This window comes from Nerophis ophidion, linkage group LG03, assembly GCF_033978795.1.
Source record: "Nerophis ophidion isolate RoL-2023_Sa linkage group LG03, RoL_Noph_v1.0, whole genome shotgun sequence".
NCBI lineage: Eukaryota > Metazoa > Chordata > Actinopteri > Syngnathiformes > Syngnathidae > Nerophis > Nerophis ophidion.
The window spans coordinates 29,873,340-29,891,965 of record NC_084613.1 but is presented as its reverse complement, the minus strand read 5'-3'; the positions used below and the strand labels follow the sequence as shown (position 1 = coordinate 29,891,965).

Here is an 18,626-nt window from a genome sequence, read left to right as displayed (position 1 = left end):
AGAAAGATCCTGAGCCTGGGATTGAACCCAGGACTGCAGGACCTTTGTATTGTGAGGCAGACGCACTAACCCCTCTCCCACCGTGAAGCCCATTTCCAAAGTGCTGCACAGCCATGTTAAAAACAATATTAAAAAACAATATTATGCTCCACCAATGACTGAATAAAAACAAAAAATAAATAAATATAAAACCAATACATTTATTTATTTTTTTGTTTTTATTCAGTCATTGGTGGAGCATAATATTGTTTTTTTTTTGTGTGCAGCACCTTGGAAAACGTTATTGTTGTTTAAATGTGCTATATAAATAAAGTGGATTGGATTGGATTGGATTGGTGTTGCATAGTATGTACCCTTAAGAAAATTACTCTTTAAAGACATTTTGACGATTAACATTTCACAAAAGAGTAAAACTAAAAAAAAAAGAAAAAAAAAGGTGTGACAACCAACCTTTTTCCTGGCTATCTGCATGCTTGGTGAGCCGACTGTAAGTAACCAATGGCCACGCAACACCACGTTACGCCACTGTGCAGATATTCTGTGAGTCCTTGGACACACGCAGAGATGAGCCACATGTGTGGTATTATATTGTGAGAGGTGATCGACTCCATCCTTTGGTGCCTTTATTGTCCGACACTTATCAGATGCCACATATTGAATTTGGACGCGCTACAAGGAGTGCCTGCCTCCTTCCCTTCCGTCCACTATCCTGAGCGCAGCCTATGATGTAATGCTCTTGCTGATGTTAGAGCAACCCCCACTCCTGCTTCTCTCTTTTTTTTTTTTTTATATTTCCTCCCCTCCCCTTTGCAATCTGCCGCTCTTGCCGGTGGATGCATGTGTGCGCCGTGCCGGCTCAGCATCAGCACCGCCGGTCTTCTCTCGGGATCCCCGCGGAGCATCTTGGCAACCCCTTCCCGCTGTGCACCCAAAAGGTAATGACTTGAAAAAACAACCAGGAGAAGTGATGGACACAAGCGCTGATTGAGTGTCCACTGAATTGTGGTTTCTTATGGTCGCCACGGCGCTGGCTGCCATGGCAATTGGTCCCTCCGGTGTGTGTGTGTAGGTGCATTTACCAGCGTATGGATATGGTTTCCATGGTAAAAGATGAGGCATGCGTGCTCACACTGCAACTACCTTCAGTGTGAAGTCATTTCTGCCTTCATTTGCATATCTGTGTGCTAGGTGGTACTCTAGTCATAGTCCGGTACTTGAAAGGTGTGTTCCAACTAAGAGCGCGCTTTGATTCTTTCTACAAAAACTGGGCGTGTACTAAGTTGCTGGTGTTTGTGTGTGTGTGTTTGTGTGTGTGATGCTCTGAGGTGATATCTGCATGCACATCTTTTTCGACAGCCCCACAAATGAAGGACGCTCTTTGGCGCATTACGTCAACTCTCGATGTGACTTTGTGTATTTGCAGGATTCCGAGCGTTCTAGTGACTATTGAGGAACCGCTGAGCTCTCAAGTCAGATGCCGAGTTAATATTTCATGTCTCGTCTGCCCCACATGTAGATGGCGATCATAACTTATTCATCCTCAGGATTTTCCCTCTTTGAGTCATCACTTGGGTTTTTTTTTTTAATCCTTTTGTTTCAGTGCGACTGATTGTTTTAGAGTCTCAGGAGCTCGGTACTTTTCATAGTAGTTGGCGGCACGAATCGCTATCTCATCTCCGTTTTGGAGAACAGAAGGGGGGAACACATTGGATTTGCTTTGCTTGGCTTGGAGTGATCTTTCAGACACAGGAGCCTCTTTTTTTTTTTATATACACTGCCACTAAAAGTCAGCATCGTCACACTCTTTTGCCATGTTGGTTCTGCAGAACAGCAACATTACAAATTAAAGATCAGTATGTTTGGACCAGGACATTTTCTTCTTTAATGTAGTATCGGAGACCAAAAGTCGCCTCCTTTTACGGCAGGCCTGGGTTGCAGGTTCGCTCCCCACCTATTGACATCCAAATCGCTGCCGTTGTGTCCTTGGGCAGGACACTTCACCCTTGCCCCCAGTGCCGCTCACACTGGTGAATGAATGATGAATGAATGATAGGTGGTGGTTGTAGGGGCCGTAGTCGCAAACTGGCAGCCCCATTTCCGTCAGTCTACCCCAGGGCAGATGTGGCTACAGATGTAGCTTACCACCACCAGGTGTGAATGAAAGATGGGTTCTCACTTCTCTGTGAGCGCTTTCAGTATCTAGTAATAGAAAAGCGCAATATAAATATAATCCATTATTATTATTATTATCTTGACTGGGGGGCCAAATTTAGAGAAAAAAATGTGTCTGGGGGCCAGTATATCTATTTTTAGGAACACTCATAAAAAACCTCACAATAATGTCTGACTGAATGCTAAAAACGTTTTGACAGACTACCTTAAAAAACGGAATGGAATTAGATTTTTTTTTTACTGAATGACACCTAGAATGTACCGTATTTTTCGGACTATAAATCGCAGTTTTTTTAATAGTTTGGCCGGGGTGTGACTTAAACTCAGGAGCGGCTTATGTTTGAAATTATTAACACATTACCGTAAAAATTTCAAGTAATATTATTTAGCTCATTCACGTAAGAGACTACACGTATAAGATTTAATGGGATTTAGCAATTAGGAGTGACAGATTGTTTAGTAAACGTATAGCATGTTCTATATCTTATAGTTATTTGAATGACTCTTACCATAATATGTTACGTTAACATAGCAAGCACCTTCTCAGTTGGTTATTTATGCGTCATATAACGTACACCTATTCAGCCTGACATTCACTATCCTTTATTTATTTTAAATTGCCTTTCAAATGTCTATTCTTGGTGTTGGGTTTTATCAAATACATTTCCCCCCCAAAATGCGACTTGTACTCCAGTGCGACTTATAAAGGTTTATTTCCTTCTTTATTATGCATTTTCGGCAGGTGCGACTTATACTCCAGAGTGACTTATACTCCGAAAAAAACTGTATCTATTTTTAGGAACACTAATAAATAACCTCACAATAATGTCTGACTGAATGCCAAAAATGTTATGACAGACCACCTTAAAAAATGGAATGGAATTAGATTTTTTTTTTTACTGAATGACACCCAGAATGTACCATATTTTTCAGACTGTAAGTCGCAGTTCTTTTAATAGTTTGGCCGAGGGTGCGACTTATACTCAGGAGCAACTTATGTGTGAAATTATTAACACATTACCGTAAAATATCAAATAATATTATTTAGCTCATTCACGTAAGAGACTAGACGTATAAGATTTCATCGGATTTAGCGATTAGGAGTGACAGATTGTTTGGTAAACGTATAGCATGTTCTATATGTTATAGTTATTTGAATGACTCTTACCATAATATGTTACGTTAACATACCAGGCACCTTCTCAGTTGGTTATTTATGCCTCATATAACGTACACTTATTCAGCCTGTTGTTCACTATTCTTTATTTATTTTAAATTGCCTTTCAAATGTCTATACTTGGTGTTGGATTTTATCAAATAAATTTCCCCCAAAAAATGTGACTGATACTCCAGTGTGACTTATATATGTTTTTTTCCTTCTTTTATTTTGCATTTTCGGCAGGTGCGACTTTTACTCCAGAGCGACTTATACTCCAAAAATACGGTATTTATTTTTAGGAACACTAATACAAAACCTCGCAATAATGTCTGTGTGACAGCCTTCTGTCATGGGGTTTTTCTCAGGACCGACAAACTGCGCCAGGCGTTTTGCCAGATGTACTATTTAAATTTTTCAACGTGCAAACAGTCTTTTCTTCGTCTCTTTTGCCTCTCGTTTCCTTCTGGCTTTTCAGCCCCCTTTGTGGTCACCAACGCTGCTAATAAAGAGACAGGTGGTTAGATAACTAGTTCCAGCTGAGGTATCCACTCACCTGTCATCTGCTTCCAGCCGGCCCCTGCGCGTGCCCTGCCCACAGGTGGCGCGTGGACCACGCCCTGGCTTTCACATGGCTCCACCGTCAGACTCAGGCCGGGCAGTTGTCCGGCCACGCCCACTACCCCTACCCCCCTGCATAGGAGGGCGAGAGAGGAATCTGGCCATCTGCACACCCGGCCTGTGGACCACCCGGAAGTTGTTAGTGCTGCAATGCGAGGTACCACCGGGAGATCCGCGCGTTGGCATCCTTCATCCGGTGGAGCCACTGGAGCGGTTTGTTGTCCAAACAGAAACTGATGGCGAGGCACTCCCTCTCCACCGTGCTGTACCTCGCCTATCTGTCCGAGAGTTTCCGGCTGATTTTTAGGACGGGGCGGTCGACGCCCTCCACCTGCTGGGACAGCCCTGCCCCCAGTCCCCTGCCCAACGCGTCTGCCTGCAGACAAAAAGGGATGGTGAAGTCAGGCATGCGCAGTACCGGTTCCTCACAGAGTGCTGTCTTTACCTTCTCGAACACCCGCTGGCACGGCTCCGTCCACTGGACCAGATCTGGAGCACCCTTTCGGTTGAGGTCTGTCAGTGGGCTGGTCAAGTCCACGAACCAGGGAATGAACCGGCGGTAGTATCCCGCCAGGACCAAAAACTGCCTCACCTCCTTTTTTGTCTTGGGGGGTGGACAGGCTGCGATCGCCGCTGTCTTGTCTACCTGTGGCCACAACTGTCCCCCCGCCAAGTGGTACCCCAGATACTGTACCTCCCTCCAGCCAACCGCGCACTTTGCCGGGTGGTCAGTGAGCCCCGCCCGCCTCAAGGACTCGAGCTCCTCCCCCATACGCCACATGTGTTGTTCCCAGCCGCTAATCTGGATGATGACGTCATTAAGGTATACGACCGCGTATGCCGCGTGGGGGCGCAGCACCCGATCCATGAGGCGCTGGAATGTGGCGGGTGCACCGAACAAACCAAACGGAAGTGTCACAAACTGGTATAAACCTTCCGGAGTGGAGAAGGCCGTTTTTTCCTTGGACTCTGGTGATCAGGGAATCTGCCAGTAGCTCTTGGTTAAATCCAGTGTCGTGAAAAAACAAGCAGTGCCCAGCCGATCCAGGAGCTCGTCGACCCGATGAATTGGGTACGCGTCTAAGCGTGAGATTTCATTCACCTTGCGGTAATCCACACAGAAGCGTACGGACTCATCCTTCTTCCCTACTAGAACAATGGGACTGCACCACGCGCTGTGGGATTCTTCTACTACCCCCAATTTCAGCAGGGTTTTTAATTCTTCCCGAACTACTTTGCGCTTGTGGTCGGGAAGTCTATATGGCCGAGATCGCACCGTAACACCCGGGCTGGTCTCAATGTGATGTCGGATGAGGTTCATGTGGCCGGGCCGAGAGGAGAACGAATCAGAAAAGCGCCGCAGCAGCGCAGCAACATCAGCTTTCTGTGCCAACGTGAGCTGATCGTCACATGGGAGAGGAGGCTTATGGACAGAGTGCGGGACCTCTGTTCCCAACTCCTCCTCCTCCCTCACTACCGTAACCATGGGCACAGGCTCCGCCTCCCTCCATGCCTTCAGTAGGTTAAGATGGTAAATTTGGGTGCCTCCACCCCGGTCCGAGCGCCGAACCTCATAGCCAACATCCCCCACTTGCCGTGTGACCTCAAAAGGCCCTTGCCAGCGCGCAAGTAATTTAGAGCTGGAACTTGGAACTAATATAAGCACTTTTTCTCCCGGTGAAAATGTTCTTAGCTGGGACCCCTTGTTATACGTGCTCTGCTGATGTTCCTGGGCAGGGAGCAAATTCTCGCGTGACAAGTGCCCCACCGTGTGGAGTTTTGCGCGCATGTTCAAAACGTACTGGATTTCATTTTTGCTGGAGTTTGTACCCTTCTCCCAGCTTTCCTTAATTATGTCCAGCACTCTGCGCGGCCTCCGGCCGTACAACAACTCAATAGGCGTAAAACCTAGGGAGGCCTGGGGTACCTCCCGCATCACAAACATGAGGGGATCCAGCCACTTACCCCAATTTGGTTTGTCCTCGTACGTAAACTTACGGATCATGTTTTTCAGCGTTTTGTTTAACTGCTCCATCAGCCCATCTGTTTGGGGGTGGTACACACTGGTGCAGATCGCTTTAATTCCCAGTAATCCGTATAGTTCTTTTATTGTGCGTGACATAAAGGATGTGCCCTGGTCAGTCAGAATATCTTTCGGGATTCAGACTCGGGAAATGACCTGAAACAGCGCTAGCGTTACACTCTTTGCAGAGAAGGAGCGCAGGGGCACTGCTTCGGGATAGCGTTTTGCGTAGTCCACCAGTACTAACACAAAGCGATATCCCCGTGTGCTCGGGTGAAATGGTCCGATGAGGTTCATCCCAATTCTTTCGAATGGTACCACCATAAGCGGCAATGGGCGCAAGGGCGCCTTCGGGATGGCCGCTGGATTCACCAGCTGGCATTCCGAGCAGGCAGCGCACCAGCGGCGCACGTCTGCCCAAATGCCCGGCCAATAGAACCGGACCATGACCCGATTAAGTGTTTTATCATAGCCCATGTGTCCAACCATAGGGTTCTCATGCGCGGCCTGGAAAATCATTTACCGGTGGAGTTTTGGCACCAACAATTGGGTGGATTCTTCCCCGGTTTGAGTGTCACGTCTCACTCTGTATAACTGATCTCTAATAATCGAAAAGTGGGGGAATACCCGCTCTTTTCCCGGGCTCATCGGCTGACCGTCGATGTAATCCACCTGGTCCCGTGCCACGCGCAAAGTTTCATCACGAGACTGCTCGAGGAGAAAATCCTCCATAGGGTGCCAGTGGGGCCCCGGGGGTCGGCTTCCCGCTCGGCAGTGTTGGATGAATCCGCGTCTCCCCCGAGAACCGCGTGGATACTATCCTTTCCTACACCCCGGACAATTTGTCCTTAATATTAGTAAGGTGCGCGCCTACAGCAACCTTGACACTATGCTTTTGTTCCCGATACCAAATTTCCACTGGCACAATGGGATACGTGTGCACATCCCCATGAATACACCTTATTCTTCCGCGTGTCTAATTAGATGACCACAGTAATTAGTATAGCAGGCCAAAGGGCAGATTCCAACCATTAAAATATTTTGTATAGTTCAAGACTTCCGGATATTTGAAAACATCACTGCACATCATAATGGCAGTTACAGTTTTTATTTTGAAGATCTAAGAAAATTTTTTGGAAATGTCCAGCGGACCAGATTGAAAAGCTTAATGGGCCTTAAGTTTCCCAGGTATGATTTACGGTGTTCTTCGTTAAAGTGTTTGTGATCATGAAAAAGAAAAATAAGTACCGTATTTTTCCGATTATAAGTCGCTCCAGAGTATAAGTCGCACCGGCCGAAAATGCATAATAAAGAAGGAAAAAAACATATATACAGTACGTCGCACTGGAGTATAAGTCGCATTTTTTGGGGAAATGTATTTGATAAAATCCAACACCAAGAATAGACATTTGAAAGGCAATTTTAAATAAATAAAGAATACTGAACAACAGGCTGAATAAGTGTACGTTATATGATGCATAAATAACCAACTGAGAACGTGCCTGGTACATGTTAACATAACATATTATGGTAAGAGTCATTCTAATAACTATAACCTATAGAACACGCCGACAGGCATTCGACCGTGTCCCTCGGGAAGTCCTGTGGGGAGTGCTCAGAGAGTATGGGGTACCGGACTGTCTTATTGTGGCAGTCCGCTCCCTGTATGATCAGTGTCAGAGCTTGGTCCGCATTGCTGGCAGTAAGTCGGACACGTTTCCAGTGAGGGTTGGACTCCGCCAAGGCTGTCCTTTGTCACCGATTCTGTTCATAACTTTTATGGACAGAATTTCTAGGCGCAGTCAAGGCGTTGAGGGGATCCGGTTTGGTGGCCACGGGATTAGGTATCTGCTTTTTGCAGATGATGTGGTCCTGATGGCTTCATCTGACCGGGATCTTCAGCTCTCACTGGATCGGTTCGCAGCTGAGTGTGAAGCGACCGGAATGAGAATCAGCACCTCCAAGTCTGAGTCCATGGTTCTCGCCCGGAAAAGGGTGGAGTGCCATCTCCGGGTTGGGGAGGAGACCCTGCCCCAAGTGGAGGAGTTCAAGTACCTAGGAGTCTTGTTCACGAGTGGGGGAAGAGTGGATCGTGAGATCGACAGGCGGATCGGTGCGGCGTCTTCAGTAATGCGGACGTTGTATCGATCCATTGTGGTGAAGAAGGAGCTGAGCCGGAAGGCAAAGCTCTCAATTTACCGGTCGATCTACGTTCCCATCCTCACCTATGGTCATGAGCTTTGGGTCATGACCGAAAGGATAAGATCACGGGTACAAGCAGCCGAAATGAGTTTCCTCCGCCGGGTGGCGGGGCTCTCCCTTAGAGATAGGGTGAGAAGCTCTGCCATCCGGGAGGAACTCAAAGTAAAGCCGTTGCTCTTCCACATCGAGAGGAGCCAGATAAGGTGGTTCGGGCATCTGGTCAGGATGCCACCCGAACGCCTCTCTAGGGATGTGTTTAGGGCACGTCCAGCCGGTAGGAGGCCACGGGGAAGACCCAGGACACGTTGGGAAGACTATGTCTCCCGGCTGGCCTGGGAACACATCGGGATCCCCCGGGAAGAGCTAGACGAAGTGGCTGGAGATAGGGAAGTCTGGGCTTCCCTGCTTAGGCTGCTGCCCCCGCGACCCGACCTCGGATAAGCGGAAGATGATGGATGGATGGATGGATATAGAACACGCTATACGTTTACCAAACAATCTGTCACTCCTAATCGATAAATCAAATTAAATCTTCTTCCTCGATGTTGCTTCTAAACAACTCTGCCAACTCCAAAGGTCTGCGTCGCTTCCTCTTGTCGTTTTCTGCTGCATATTTCACTACGTCCAGCTTGTAATCTGCAGTACATGATTTCCTTTTCGGTGCCATTTTTGTTCAGCCCTTCTCAGTTTTTATAAGTAACCGCCAAAATTGAAATGATCCATTTTAATAGCTATGGCAGTAGCATATAGCATCTAGCAGTTAGCATCCCATGACCCACAATGCACTTCTGCCATGACCCTCCCCCGCTGAATTCTTATTGGTTGACCTGTGTGTGACGATTGCTGACGTGCGTGTGACGATTGCTGACATTTTCTTCGTCTCTTCCGCGAATTAAATAAATAACATTATTTCATATTGTGATGTAAGCTTCTTTACTCACAAGTACCACAGATGCAAGCTGGAAACCAGTGGGTCAGGTTTGACAGGTTTTAATATATACGTTGGTTTAACTCAATCTCTCATCATTGACTTTTCAGTCTCTCCAAACAACCGCTTCCTCCTCTGCTGCCCGATCACTGTTAAAAAGACAACAGATGATTAGATTAACGCGTACCACCTGCGACATCTAATCACCTGCCAGCTGCGTCTCGCTGTCCTGCCCATGCCACGCCCCCGTCTGAGGGGTGCGCTGTCTCCAGCCACCCAGAAGGGGTCGCTGATCTTCATACCTGCAGTGTGCTAATCACAACCTCCCTCCACATACCTCCACCGCCAGACTTAGGCTGGACACCGTCTGGCCGCACTTACTCCCCCCCGCCCCCGGCCTGAGCGCGGGAGAGGAAGACCGCCACGACCATCTGTGCTCCCGGCCTATGGATCACTCTGAAATTGTAGGGTTGTAAGGCGAGATACCACCGGGTGATCCGCGCGTTGGCATCTTTCATGCGGTGGAGCCACTGGAGGGGCTTGTGGTCCGAGCAGAGGCTGAATGAGCGTCCCAGCAGATAGTACCGAAGGGCACCGACCCCCCCACCGGATGGCGAGGCACTCCCTCTCCACCGTGCTGTATCTGACCTCCCTTTCTGACAATTTCCTGCTGATATACAGGATCGGATGGTCGGTGCCCCCCCCCGCTGCTGAGATAAAACGGCTCCCAGTCCTCTGCCCGACGCATCCGCCTGCAAACAAAATGGGATAGAAAAATCAGGCATGTGCAGTACCGGCTCCTCACAAAGTGCTTTCCTTACCTTCTCGAATGCCTGCTGGCACTGCTCCGTCCATTGGACCAGATCTGGGGCACCTTTCCGGGTGAGGTCAGTTAGTGGGCTGGTCAGGTCTGCAAACTGGGGGACAAACCTCCGGTAGTTGCCCACCAGCCCCAAAAACTGCCTCACCTCTTTTTTTGTCTTCGGGGTCGGGCAGGTCGCAACTGCTGCGGTTTTTTCTATCTACCTGGCCTTCCCCCAAGTGGTACCCCAGATACTGTACCTCCCTCCGGCCAACCGCGCACTTCGCCGGGTTGGCGGTGAGCCCTGCCCGCCTCAGGGACTCGAGTACCGCTCCCACTCCCTGCATCTGCTCCGCCCAGCTGTTCCCCTGGATGATGACATCATCCAGATAGGCGGCGGCATATGCAGCGTGCGGTCGCAGCACCCGGTCCATAAGTCTCTGAAATGTGGCGGGCGCACCGAACAAGCTGAACGGAAGGGTCGCGAATTGGTTTAATCCTTCCGGAGTGGAGAATGCCGTTTTTTCCTTGGACTCTGGAGACAAGGGAATCTGCCAGTAGCCCTTAGTCAAATCCAATGTCGTAAAAAAACGAGCAGTTCCCAACCGCTCCAGGAGCTCGTCGACCCGGGGCATTGGATAGCCGTCAAACCGTGACGCATCATTCACCTTGCGGTAGTCTACACAGAACCGTACAGACCCATCTTTCTTCCCTACCAGAACTATGGGGCTACACCACGCACTGTGGGACTCTTCTATCACTCCCAATTCCAACATGGCTTTTAATTCTTCCCGAACTACTTTGCGCTTGTGTTCGGGTAGCCTATAGGGCCGAGACCTCACCGTCACGCCTGTGCTGGTCTCTATGTGATGATGGGTGAGAGTCGTGCGGCCTTGCAGGGGAGAGAACACGTCAGCAAAATGTTGCTGCAATTTGGCCACGTCTGCTTTCTGAGACAGCGTGAGATGATTATCACAGCGGAGAGGGGAGGGCCGGTGGGAGGGGGGAACCTCCGGCCCCAGCTCCTCGCTCTCCGCTATCGCCGTCACCATGGAGACGGGCTCCGCTTCCCTCCACCCTTTTAGTAGGTTGAGGTGGTATATTTGTGTTGCCCCACCCCGGTCAGACCGCCTGACCTCATAATCCACGTCACCCACTCGTCGTGTGACCACGAAGGGTCCTTGCCACTTGGCGAGTAATTTGGAGCTGGATGTTGTGAGTAACACAAGTACTTTCTCTCCCAGTGAAAATTGTCTAAGTTGCGCTCCCCTGTTATACAGGCGCTGTTGACGTTCCTGAGCTTGGAGCAAATTCTCACGTGACAAATGCCCTAATGTGTGGAGTTTTGCTCTCAAGTCCATGACGTACTGAATTTTATTTTTACTGGGGCTTGGACCTTCCTCCCAGCTTTCTTTAACTAGGTCCGATACCCCCCGCGGCTTCCTGCTGAACTATAGTTCACAAGGAGAAAATCCTGTTGAGGCATGGGGAACCTCCCGCACTGCAAATAACAGGGGATCCAACCATTTATGCCAATTTGCTTTGTCCTCGTGTACGAACTTCTGGATCATGGATTTCAAAGTTCTATTCATCCGCCCCACCAACCCATCTGTCTGTGGGTGGTAGATGCTAGTCCGAATAGACTTGATCCCCAATAAACTGTACAGCTCCTTTAACGTGCGTGACATAAAGGACGTGCCCTGGTCAGTTAGAATCTCTTTCGGGATTCCAACTCGGGAGATAATTTGAAACAGTGCCTGTGCTACACTCTTTGCAGAGATGGAGCGCAGTGGCACTGCTTCGGGATAGCGCGTTGCATAATCCACCAGGACCAGTGCAAAGCGATATCCCTGGGTGCTCGGGTGAAATGGCCCGACGAGGTCCATGCCAATTCGTTCAAATGGGACCTCTATGAGTGGTAATGGCCTCAAAGGTGCTCTAGGGGTGGCCGCAGGGTTGACTAATTGACAGTCCGGGCATGCCGCGCACCAGCGGCGCATGTCTGCCCGAATGCCTGGCCAATGGAACCGGGACATTATCCGATTAAGTGTTTTATCATATCCCATGTGCCCGGCTATTGGGTTAAAATGTGCCGCCTGGAAAATCATTTCCCGACGGCTTTTTGGTACCAACCATTGGGTAATTTCCTCCCCTGTCTGAGTGTCACGGCTCACTCTGTACAGTCTGTCCCTAATTAATACAAAATGACGGAAATCCCGCGTTATCCCCGGACGAACCCGTTGCCCATCAATTGCAATCACTTGGTCCCAGGTCTCGCGCAGAGTGTCATCTCGAGACTGCTCGAGTGGAAAATCATCCGTGGGGCGCCATTGGGGAACCGGGGAAACCTCCTGGGAAGTCCTCGCCGGCCCCCCTTCCCCCTCCCCCTCGGCCGCGTCGAGTAATCTCGCGTCGCCGATGAGAACAGCGCGGTTATCCCCTTTCCCCTTCCGTCCGTGAACGCACCCCTGCACACTGCTGCATTAACCCCTTAAATCCCGGCCAATTTGTTCCCAAGATTAAGGGGTGCGCTAGGCGCGAACTTACTGCCACCTTACCACAATGTAAGCTTCTTTACTCACAAGCACCACGGATGCAAGCTGGAAACCAGTGGGTCAGGTTTGACAGGTTTTAATATATACGTTGGTTCAACTCAATCTCTCATCATTGACTTTTCAGTCCCTCCAAACAACCGCTTCCTCCTCTGCTGCCCGATCACTGTTAAAAAGACAACAGATGATTAGATTAACGCGTACCACCTGCGACATCTAATCACCTGCCAGCTGCGTCTCGCCGTCCTGCCCATGCCATGCCCCCGCCTGAGGGGTGCGCTGTCTCCAGCCACCCAGAAGAAGTCGCTGATCTTCATACCTGCAGTGTGCTAATCACAACCTCCCTCCACATGTGAATTTCCCCCAAGGATCAATAAAGTACTTTCTATTCTATTCTATTCTATTCTATCTGCGTTACATGATTTATTTTTTGGTGCCATTTTTGTTCAGCCCTTCTCAGTTTTTATAAGTTACTGCCAGCGATGAAATGATCCATTTTAATAGCTATGGCAGTAGCATATAGCATATAGAAGTTAGCATTCCATGACTCACAATGCACTTCTGCCATGACCCTCCCCCGCTGAATTCTTATTGGTTGACGTGTATGTGATGATTGCTGACGTGTGTGTGACGATTGCTGACATTTTCTTTGTCTCTTCCGCGAATGAGATAAATAATATTATTTGATATTTTACTGTAATGTGTTAATAATTTCACATATAAGTCGCTCCGGAGTATATGTCGCACCCAAACTATGAAAAAAACTGTGACTTATAGTCCGAAAAATACGGTAGTTACGTGGGCACAGTAGAACAATACGTGAGTGGAGCAAACTTTTTTGGCTTGACCTTTGTTATGTGAAGCATTATCTTCTGGTGGCAGAGCATAAAAGAAAAGAAAAGTAAAAGGAAATTAGTGGTGGTGTCTTAGAATAGTGGAAACATCTATTCGAAGGAATCTGATTCCACTAGCAACATTGCAGTCCAATCGTCGTCCGTTAAACTGACTTGAGTAGAACTTACTGCACGGGTTACATTTCCAGACCCCCCTATGGTATGGGAATTTCGGAAGTCACAAAGTATGGACACTAGGGATGTAACGGTATGAAAATCTCACAGTACGATATTATCATGGTTTTAAAGTATTGGTAGAGTGGAAAAACAAGTTGGCTTTATATGCCAATTTGTATTTAATTGTATCCGAAAAACCATATCCAATTGTATTTACAATCTGTAAAGTATGTAAAAATACCGTCTAAACATCACAAGATGCCACAAATTCAGTCAGCCATCTTGAATATTCCGCTCCGAATATCTTCAGCAGTTTCTGTAGGTTCTACGTCATTGTAGTAACGCTTCTGCATTTTGATCATATTATCAGAGCAGTCATACTGGAAATGTGTAAAAGTTGGAAAGAGATGTGGTGTTTTTCATTCACAATCCTTATGCAAGGCAAGAACACATATGCTTGGCTTTATTTTTTGCATTTTAAATTGTAAAAAAATAGCTAACAATTGATTCAACAGATCGAAGGTCCTCTATTGTGCTCATTATACTTTCTCTAAAAACATCCAGAAACCGTCAACAATATTCCATTTACATGTCTTGACCAAAAAATGTACTAAATATGAGTGATATTGTTATTGTAAGCGCGTTAACACAGACGGACTATTTTAGCGGCGCATTGATAGCATTTACGCTGCTATCGTCGACACAGAGCTGCTGCTGCTTCGTCTCAAACTTGCTAAAACTAAATTCTATATTATAAGTCATGCATCTCTCACCTGGTAGTAGACAAATCTTTCTAGGAAACTGTCCTCTGAAGTGATTTGGAAAATGTTGTTTCTCTGAAAAATGTATTCATTTTTTCTTTTAATAATGTAAATGCTTCACAAATTGATGTTTAATTTCACTGGTTTAAAATATATTTTCTGGGTGACAATTTATGAGAAAGTGACTTGTCCAGGGTACACCCTGCTTTCCGCCTGAGTGCAGATAGACTCCAGCGCCCCCGCATCGTCGAGAGAGACAAGAAACCGCACTTTCTCCTCCGCCAAAGAGGTTATTTTTTCACCAGGGTTTGTTTGTGTTTTTGTTAGCAACATAATTCAAACAGATATGGATAGATTTTGATTAATTTTTTAGGAAATGTCCAAACAAAAACCATTCCTCTCATTCCAGATGATTATGGAAGGTGTAGTGTATTTTCAGACCCGGCCAACGCTAAAGCGCCAGAAAAGAACTGCGAACAATGTTATTGTTTGATACCGTCACGCTTCACGGCATTATTGTGAAGTCTTTGAAACCAAAATTCCGCGGTATCTACAAAACCGTTACACCTCTAAGGACACTATTTATTTTATGAATCGTTTGAATATTACATGCATTTGAAGCAGATGCCACAAACTTGTGGTCCTCAATTCCATATTTTGTTGCCCTCTACTCATCTTCACAGCAATGCTTTACAGTTATTTTCTGTTATGCCCCTCGAGGAAGAGTATCATTTTTCTATTAAATGGGTAAAAGTACACCACCACATTACATTGTATCCTTTTTTTGTCGCGATCCGGTTCCCGGATCACATCTCTAGTCTGTTTTTGAGTCCTTTTTGGTATTTTGATTATTTTTGGACTCTTCCGATCCCTTAATTTTTGTGTGCACTTCCTGTTTTGGTGGTCAATGGTTACTTGATTTGTTCACCTGTTTCCTTACGCACACCAGTTGGCAATTGTTTGCTTTAGTATTTATGCCTGCCTGCTACCTCAGTTCATTCTTGGGTTCGTCACTTGCTATATGCAACACGCACGTTTGATTTTCTCTAAGTCTTTGTATTTTTGATAAGTCTTGTCTTGGTTTCCGTGCATTCGGCACACTCATCTTGGACACTTTAAACTCGATGCTAGTATAGCATTAGCTTCTCATGCACTCCAGCACCCCTTTAGTTTGCTGTTTTGTACAAGTGTTCTTTCATTATTTTGTATATTAAAATCAGCTCTTATGTCAGGCTTTCCCCTGACAGTTTGTCTATGTTTCAGTTTTCCTCTGCATTTGTCTGTTTCCTCTGTGTTTAGTATCTCCTGTCTTTAGTTCCTGTCTAGTGCTCTTATTTTGTCAGCTTCCTGTCTTGTTCCCTGAGTGCTGTGTTCCTCCTTAGCCGCGGCTGATTGGCACCTGGTCACACCTGTTGCCAACCAGCCCGCTCCTATTTGTACCCTCTTCGTCTTGTGTCAGTTGCTGGATCATTGTATTGGATTGTTATTTGTATTGTCGTTGGCTCATGTCACTGTTGTGTATTTGCTACCTGTCGTGTCTGGCATCATTTCAGCTATTACCTGTCGTGCTACATCTTGTCCTGGTCATCGTAGCGGTAAGCTGTTTTTGTTAGCCATAGCTATTTCCAGTTTTTCTGTTTGATATCCTCTAGCTTTCTTGCTAAAGTTCCTTTTTGTTTTTGGTTAGCTTCTATGCTAAAGGCCTTTTGTTTTTTATCCGCCCACGTGCGCGCTTTTGGTTTGAACCCTTTGTTGGGTTTTGTCTTAGTATTTATATTAAAATCATGTTTGCTCATTCCATGCCTGCCTCCATCTCTGCATCTTGGGGTTCGTCACCAAATACTTGTGACATCTTACCTGCTATCCTGCCTGTCTGGTCCCACTGCATCCTGGGGTGATACCTTTGCGCATCATTATGCGTTCCAAATGTGACACTTTTTAACATTAAAGAAAACTAAAAAAATGTATATATAGACCAACTTATAACAAATAACTTTATTAACATTGTTTTTAGTCTGTAACAGAAAATATTTGAATTGCCTCATTTTGCCCCAAATATTTAAAAAGACTAATAATTTTTTAGATTGTAAACATATTTTAACCGACTTGAACCATTTGATACAGAAAAGTAAGATGAAATAAAATCAATAAATATTACTCAATTTAAATTGATGAACAACATTAACTCACAATTCTGTATACATGTACACGCACAATTTATAATACACTTCAACCTTCAAAACAAAAATGAATCAAACAATTTGTGCTGATCTTTATTTTTATCAAACTGAAGTCAGTGTTAATGGCTAAAATGAGCACGTTGTAGTGCACAGCTTTTCATAGCATGAAAGCAGGTTCCCCAAGGTTACACACAAGTACAAGTAGTATACAAGTACAACCAGATACAGATTCACACGCCACATGCTTTGGTACCGGTACCAAAATGTATTGCGATACTTTTCGTTACTTTTTTAAAAAAAATTAAAAATTGGGGACCACAAAAAATGTTATTATTGTCTTTATTTTAGCAAAAAATCATACGATACATTAAACATATGCTTGTCATTGCAATTTAGTCCTTAAATAAAATAGTGAACATACTAGACAACTTTCTTTTAGTAGTAAGTAAACAAACAAAGGCTCCTAATTAATCTGCTGACGTATGAGGAAACATATTGTGTCATATTCTATTATTTTGTCGACGTTATATGCGACAAACTGTAAAAATGTATTATTAATCCACTTGTTCATCTACTGTTAATATCTGCTTATTTAAAACAAATTCAATTGATGCTTTTTTTGTGTCTCCTAGATATTAAGTTAATGTTACAGTACCGATGATTGTCATACACACTAGGTGTGGCAAAATTATTTTTTGCATTTGACCCATCACCCTTGATAGTGGTACATACATGTCTGCTGCATGTTTCAAAATACAGATAAAATGCAGTAAATGAGTGTTTGCACCAGTTATCAAGTCTTCGTAGGTCATGCCCACTAATAGTACACACAATTTCATAGTTTGCACACGCTGCTTAGCGTATGGTCTTTGGATCTTAGTTGATCAGGCCCTAAATACAATAACTGTGTAAACACAAAAATTGCAGCACAACATACACATACTGAGCAAGCAACTTCCTGCAAGCAAGCAGAAGTGTTACACTGAAAAAAGTGACTTTTTGGTGTTGTAAACTCAATTAGAGTGATTTATAATTTATACCTAGTATTTTTAACATTCAGTAAGAACTAGAGTTTCTTAAGTAAAATTAAACATTTTATTAACGTAATACATGAATTATGGGGGAAGAGTATGTTTTACTTATGTTTTCTCATACTATTTAAATGTTTAATAGTTGTACGTACATAAACCTAAAACTATTACATAAACTTTACCCTGAAAATCTAGTCTTTTGAAACGCATGCACGACGACGCATGCGCACAGCATAACAGGCTCTGGCCGACTGGCTCTGCTCCGGCCTTTAGAATCACTTCACAGAGCACTGCAAGGTGGCATTATGGTTAATTCTTATCTTGCGTTTATAATGTGTTACAGAGTCGATGTTCTCCAGAAATGTGTTTGGTGTGGGTTCACAGAGTGTGGCGCATATTAGTAAGAATGTTAAAGTTGTTTATATCACAACCGTCAGTGTAAAAGGTATGGCTCTTGACTAAGTATTCATTTCAATCTTGTGTGATAAGGAGCAAAACGCATGCGTCCTTCCAGCACGCTCACAACATGGTGTAAAAGCGGGCGCGGTGTCTTGCTGTAGAGTAGTGGTCCCCAACCACCTGGCCGCGGCCACTGAATAATTTTGTATTAAATTTTTTCTCATCACACTCAGTTGTATACTACATGTCATTAAAAAGCACATGGGTGAGAAGAGGTTTTAAAATTCAGTGAGTGAGGTTTACCAACGTACACCGGCTGGTCTCCCTTAAACTCAACCCCTCTAAAACCACACTCTCATCAGGGTCACGGCACCACTGTATCCCGACTGGTTCAGTCGATGATTTTTTTTTTTTCGCTCTGCCTGGGACTCAAACCATGGCATGAATGACGAGCATTCTCCCTAAAGATCTAAAAGCCCAGGCTGTCAACCACAATAGTCAGTACTGGTCTTGCAAAATGAACGTGCTAGCTGCCCAGGCTTTTAGCTCGGAAGCGAGCACTCTAATGAGGTTGTCAGGGAGTAAGGTTTAGAGGGTGAGTGGAAGAAAAAATCTTAGTGGTGTGACCCCAATGATGCAGCAGACTGTGAGTGAAATAATATTATTTATTAGAAACAGAAAGCACCCTCACAAGGAGAGGTGAAAAGAACAAAAAACACACTTACAAGAAGAGTGGAGGGAAAACAAAAGAAGGCGAGTGCAAAAGTAAAGGCACTGAAGACAGGGCCT

The 18,626-nt window shown here is 45.6% G+C and overlaps 1 protein-coding gene across 1 annotated transcript in view; it reads left to right on the top strand.

Moving 5' to 3' along the window:
* The first annotated feature begins 811 nt into the window (after positions 1-811).
* The window catches only part of sema4ba (sema domain, immunoglobulin domain (Ig), transmembrane domain (TM) and short cytoplasmic domain, (semaphorin) 4Ba), a 209,212-nt gene continuing 191,397 nt past the window's right edge, over positions 812-18,626 (top strand). Inside the window, exon 1 of the mRNA XM_061894807.1 lies at positions 812-935. The gene's annotated coding sequence lies outside the window, so the exon portion shown is untranslated. The remainder of the gene's footprint in view (positions 936-18,626) is intronic.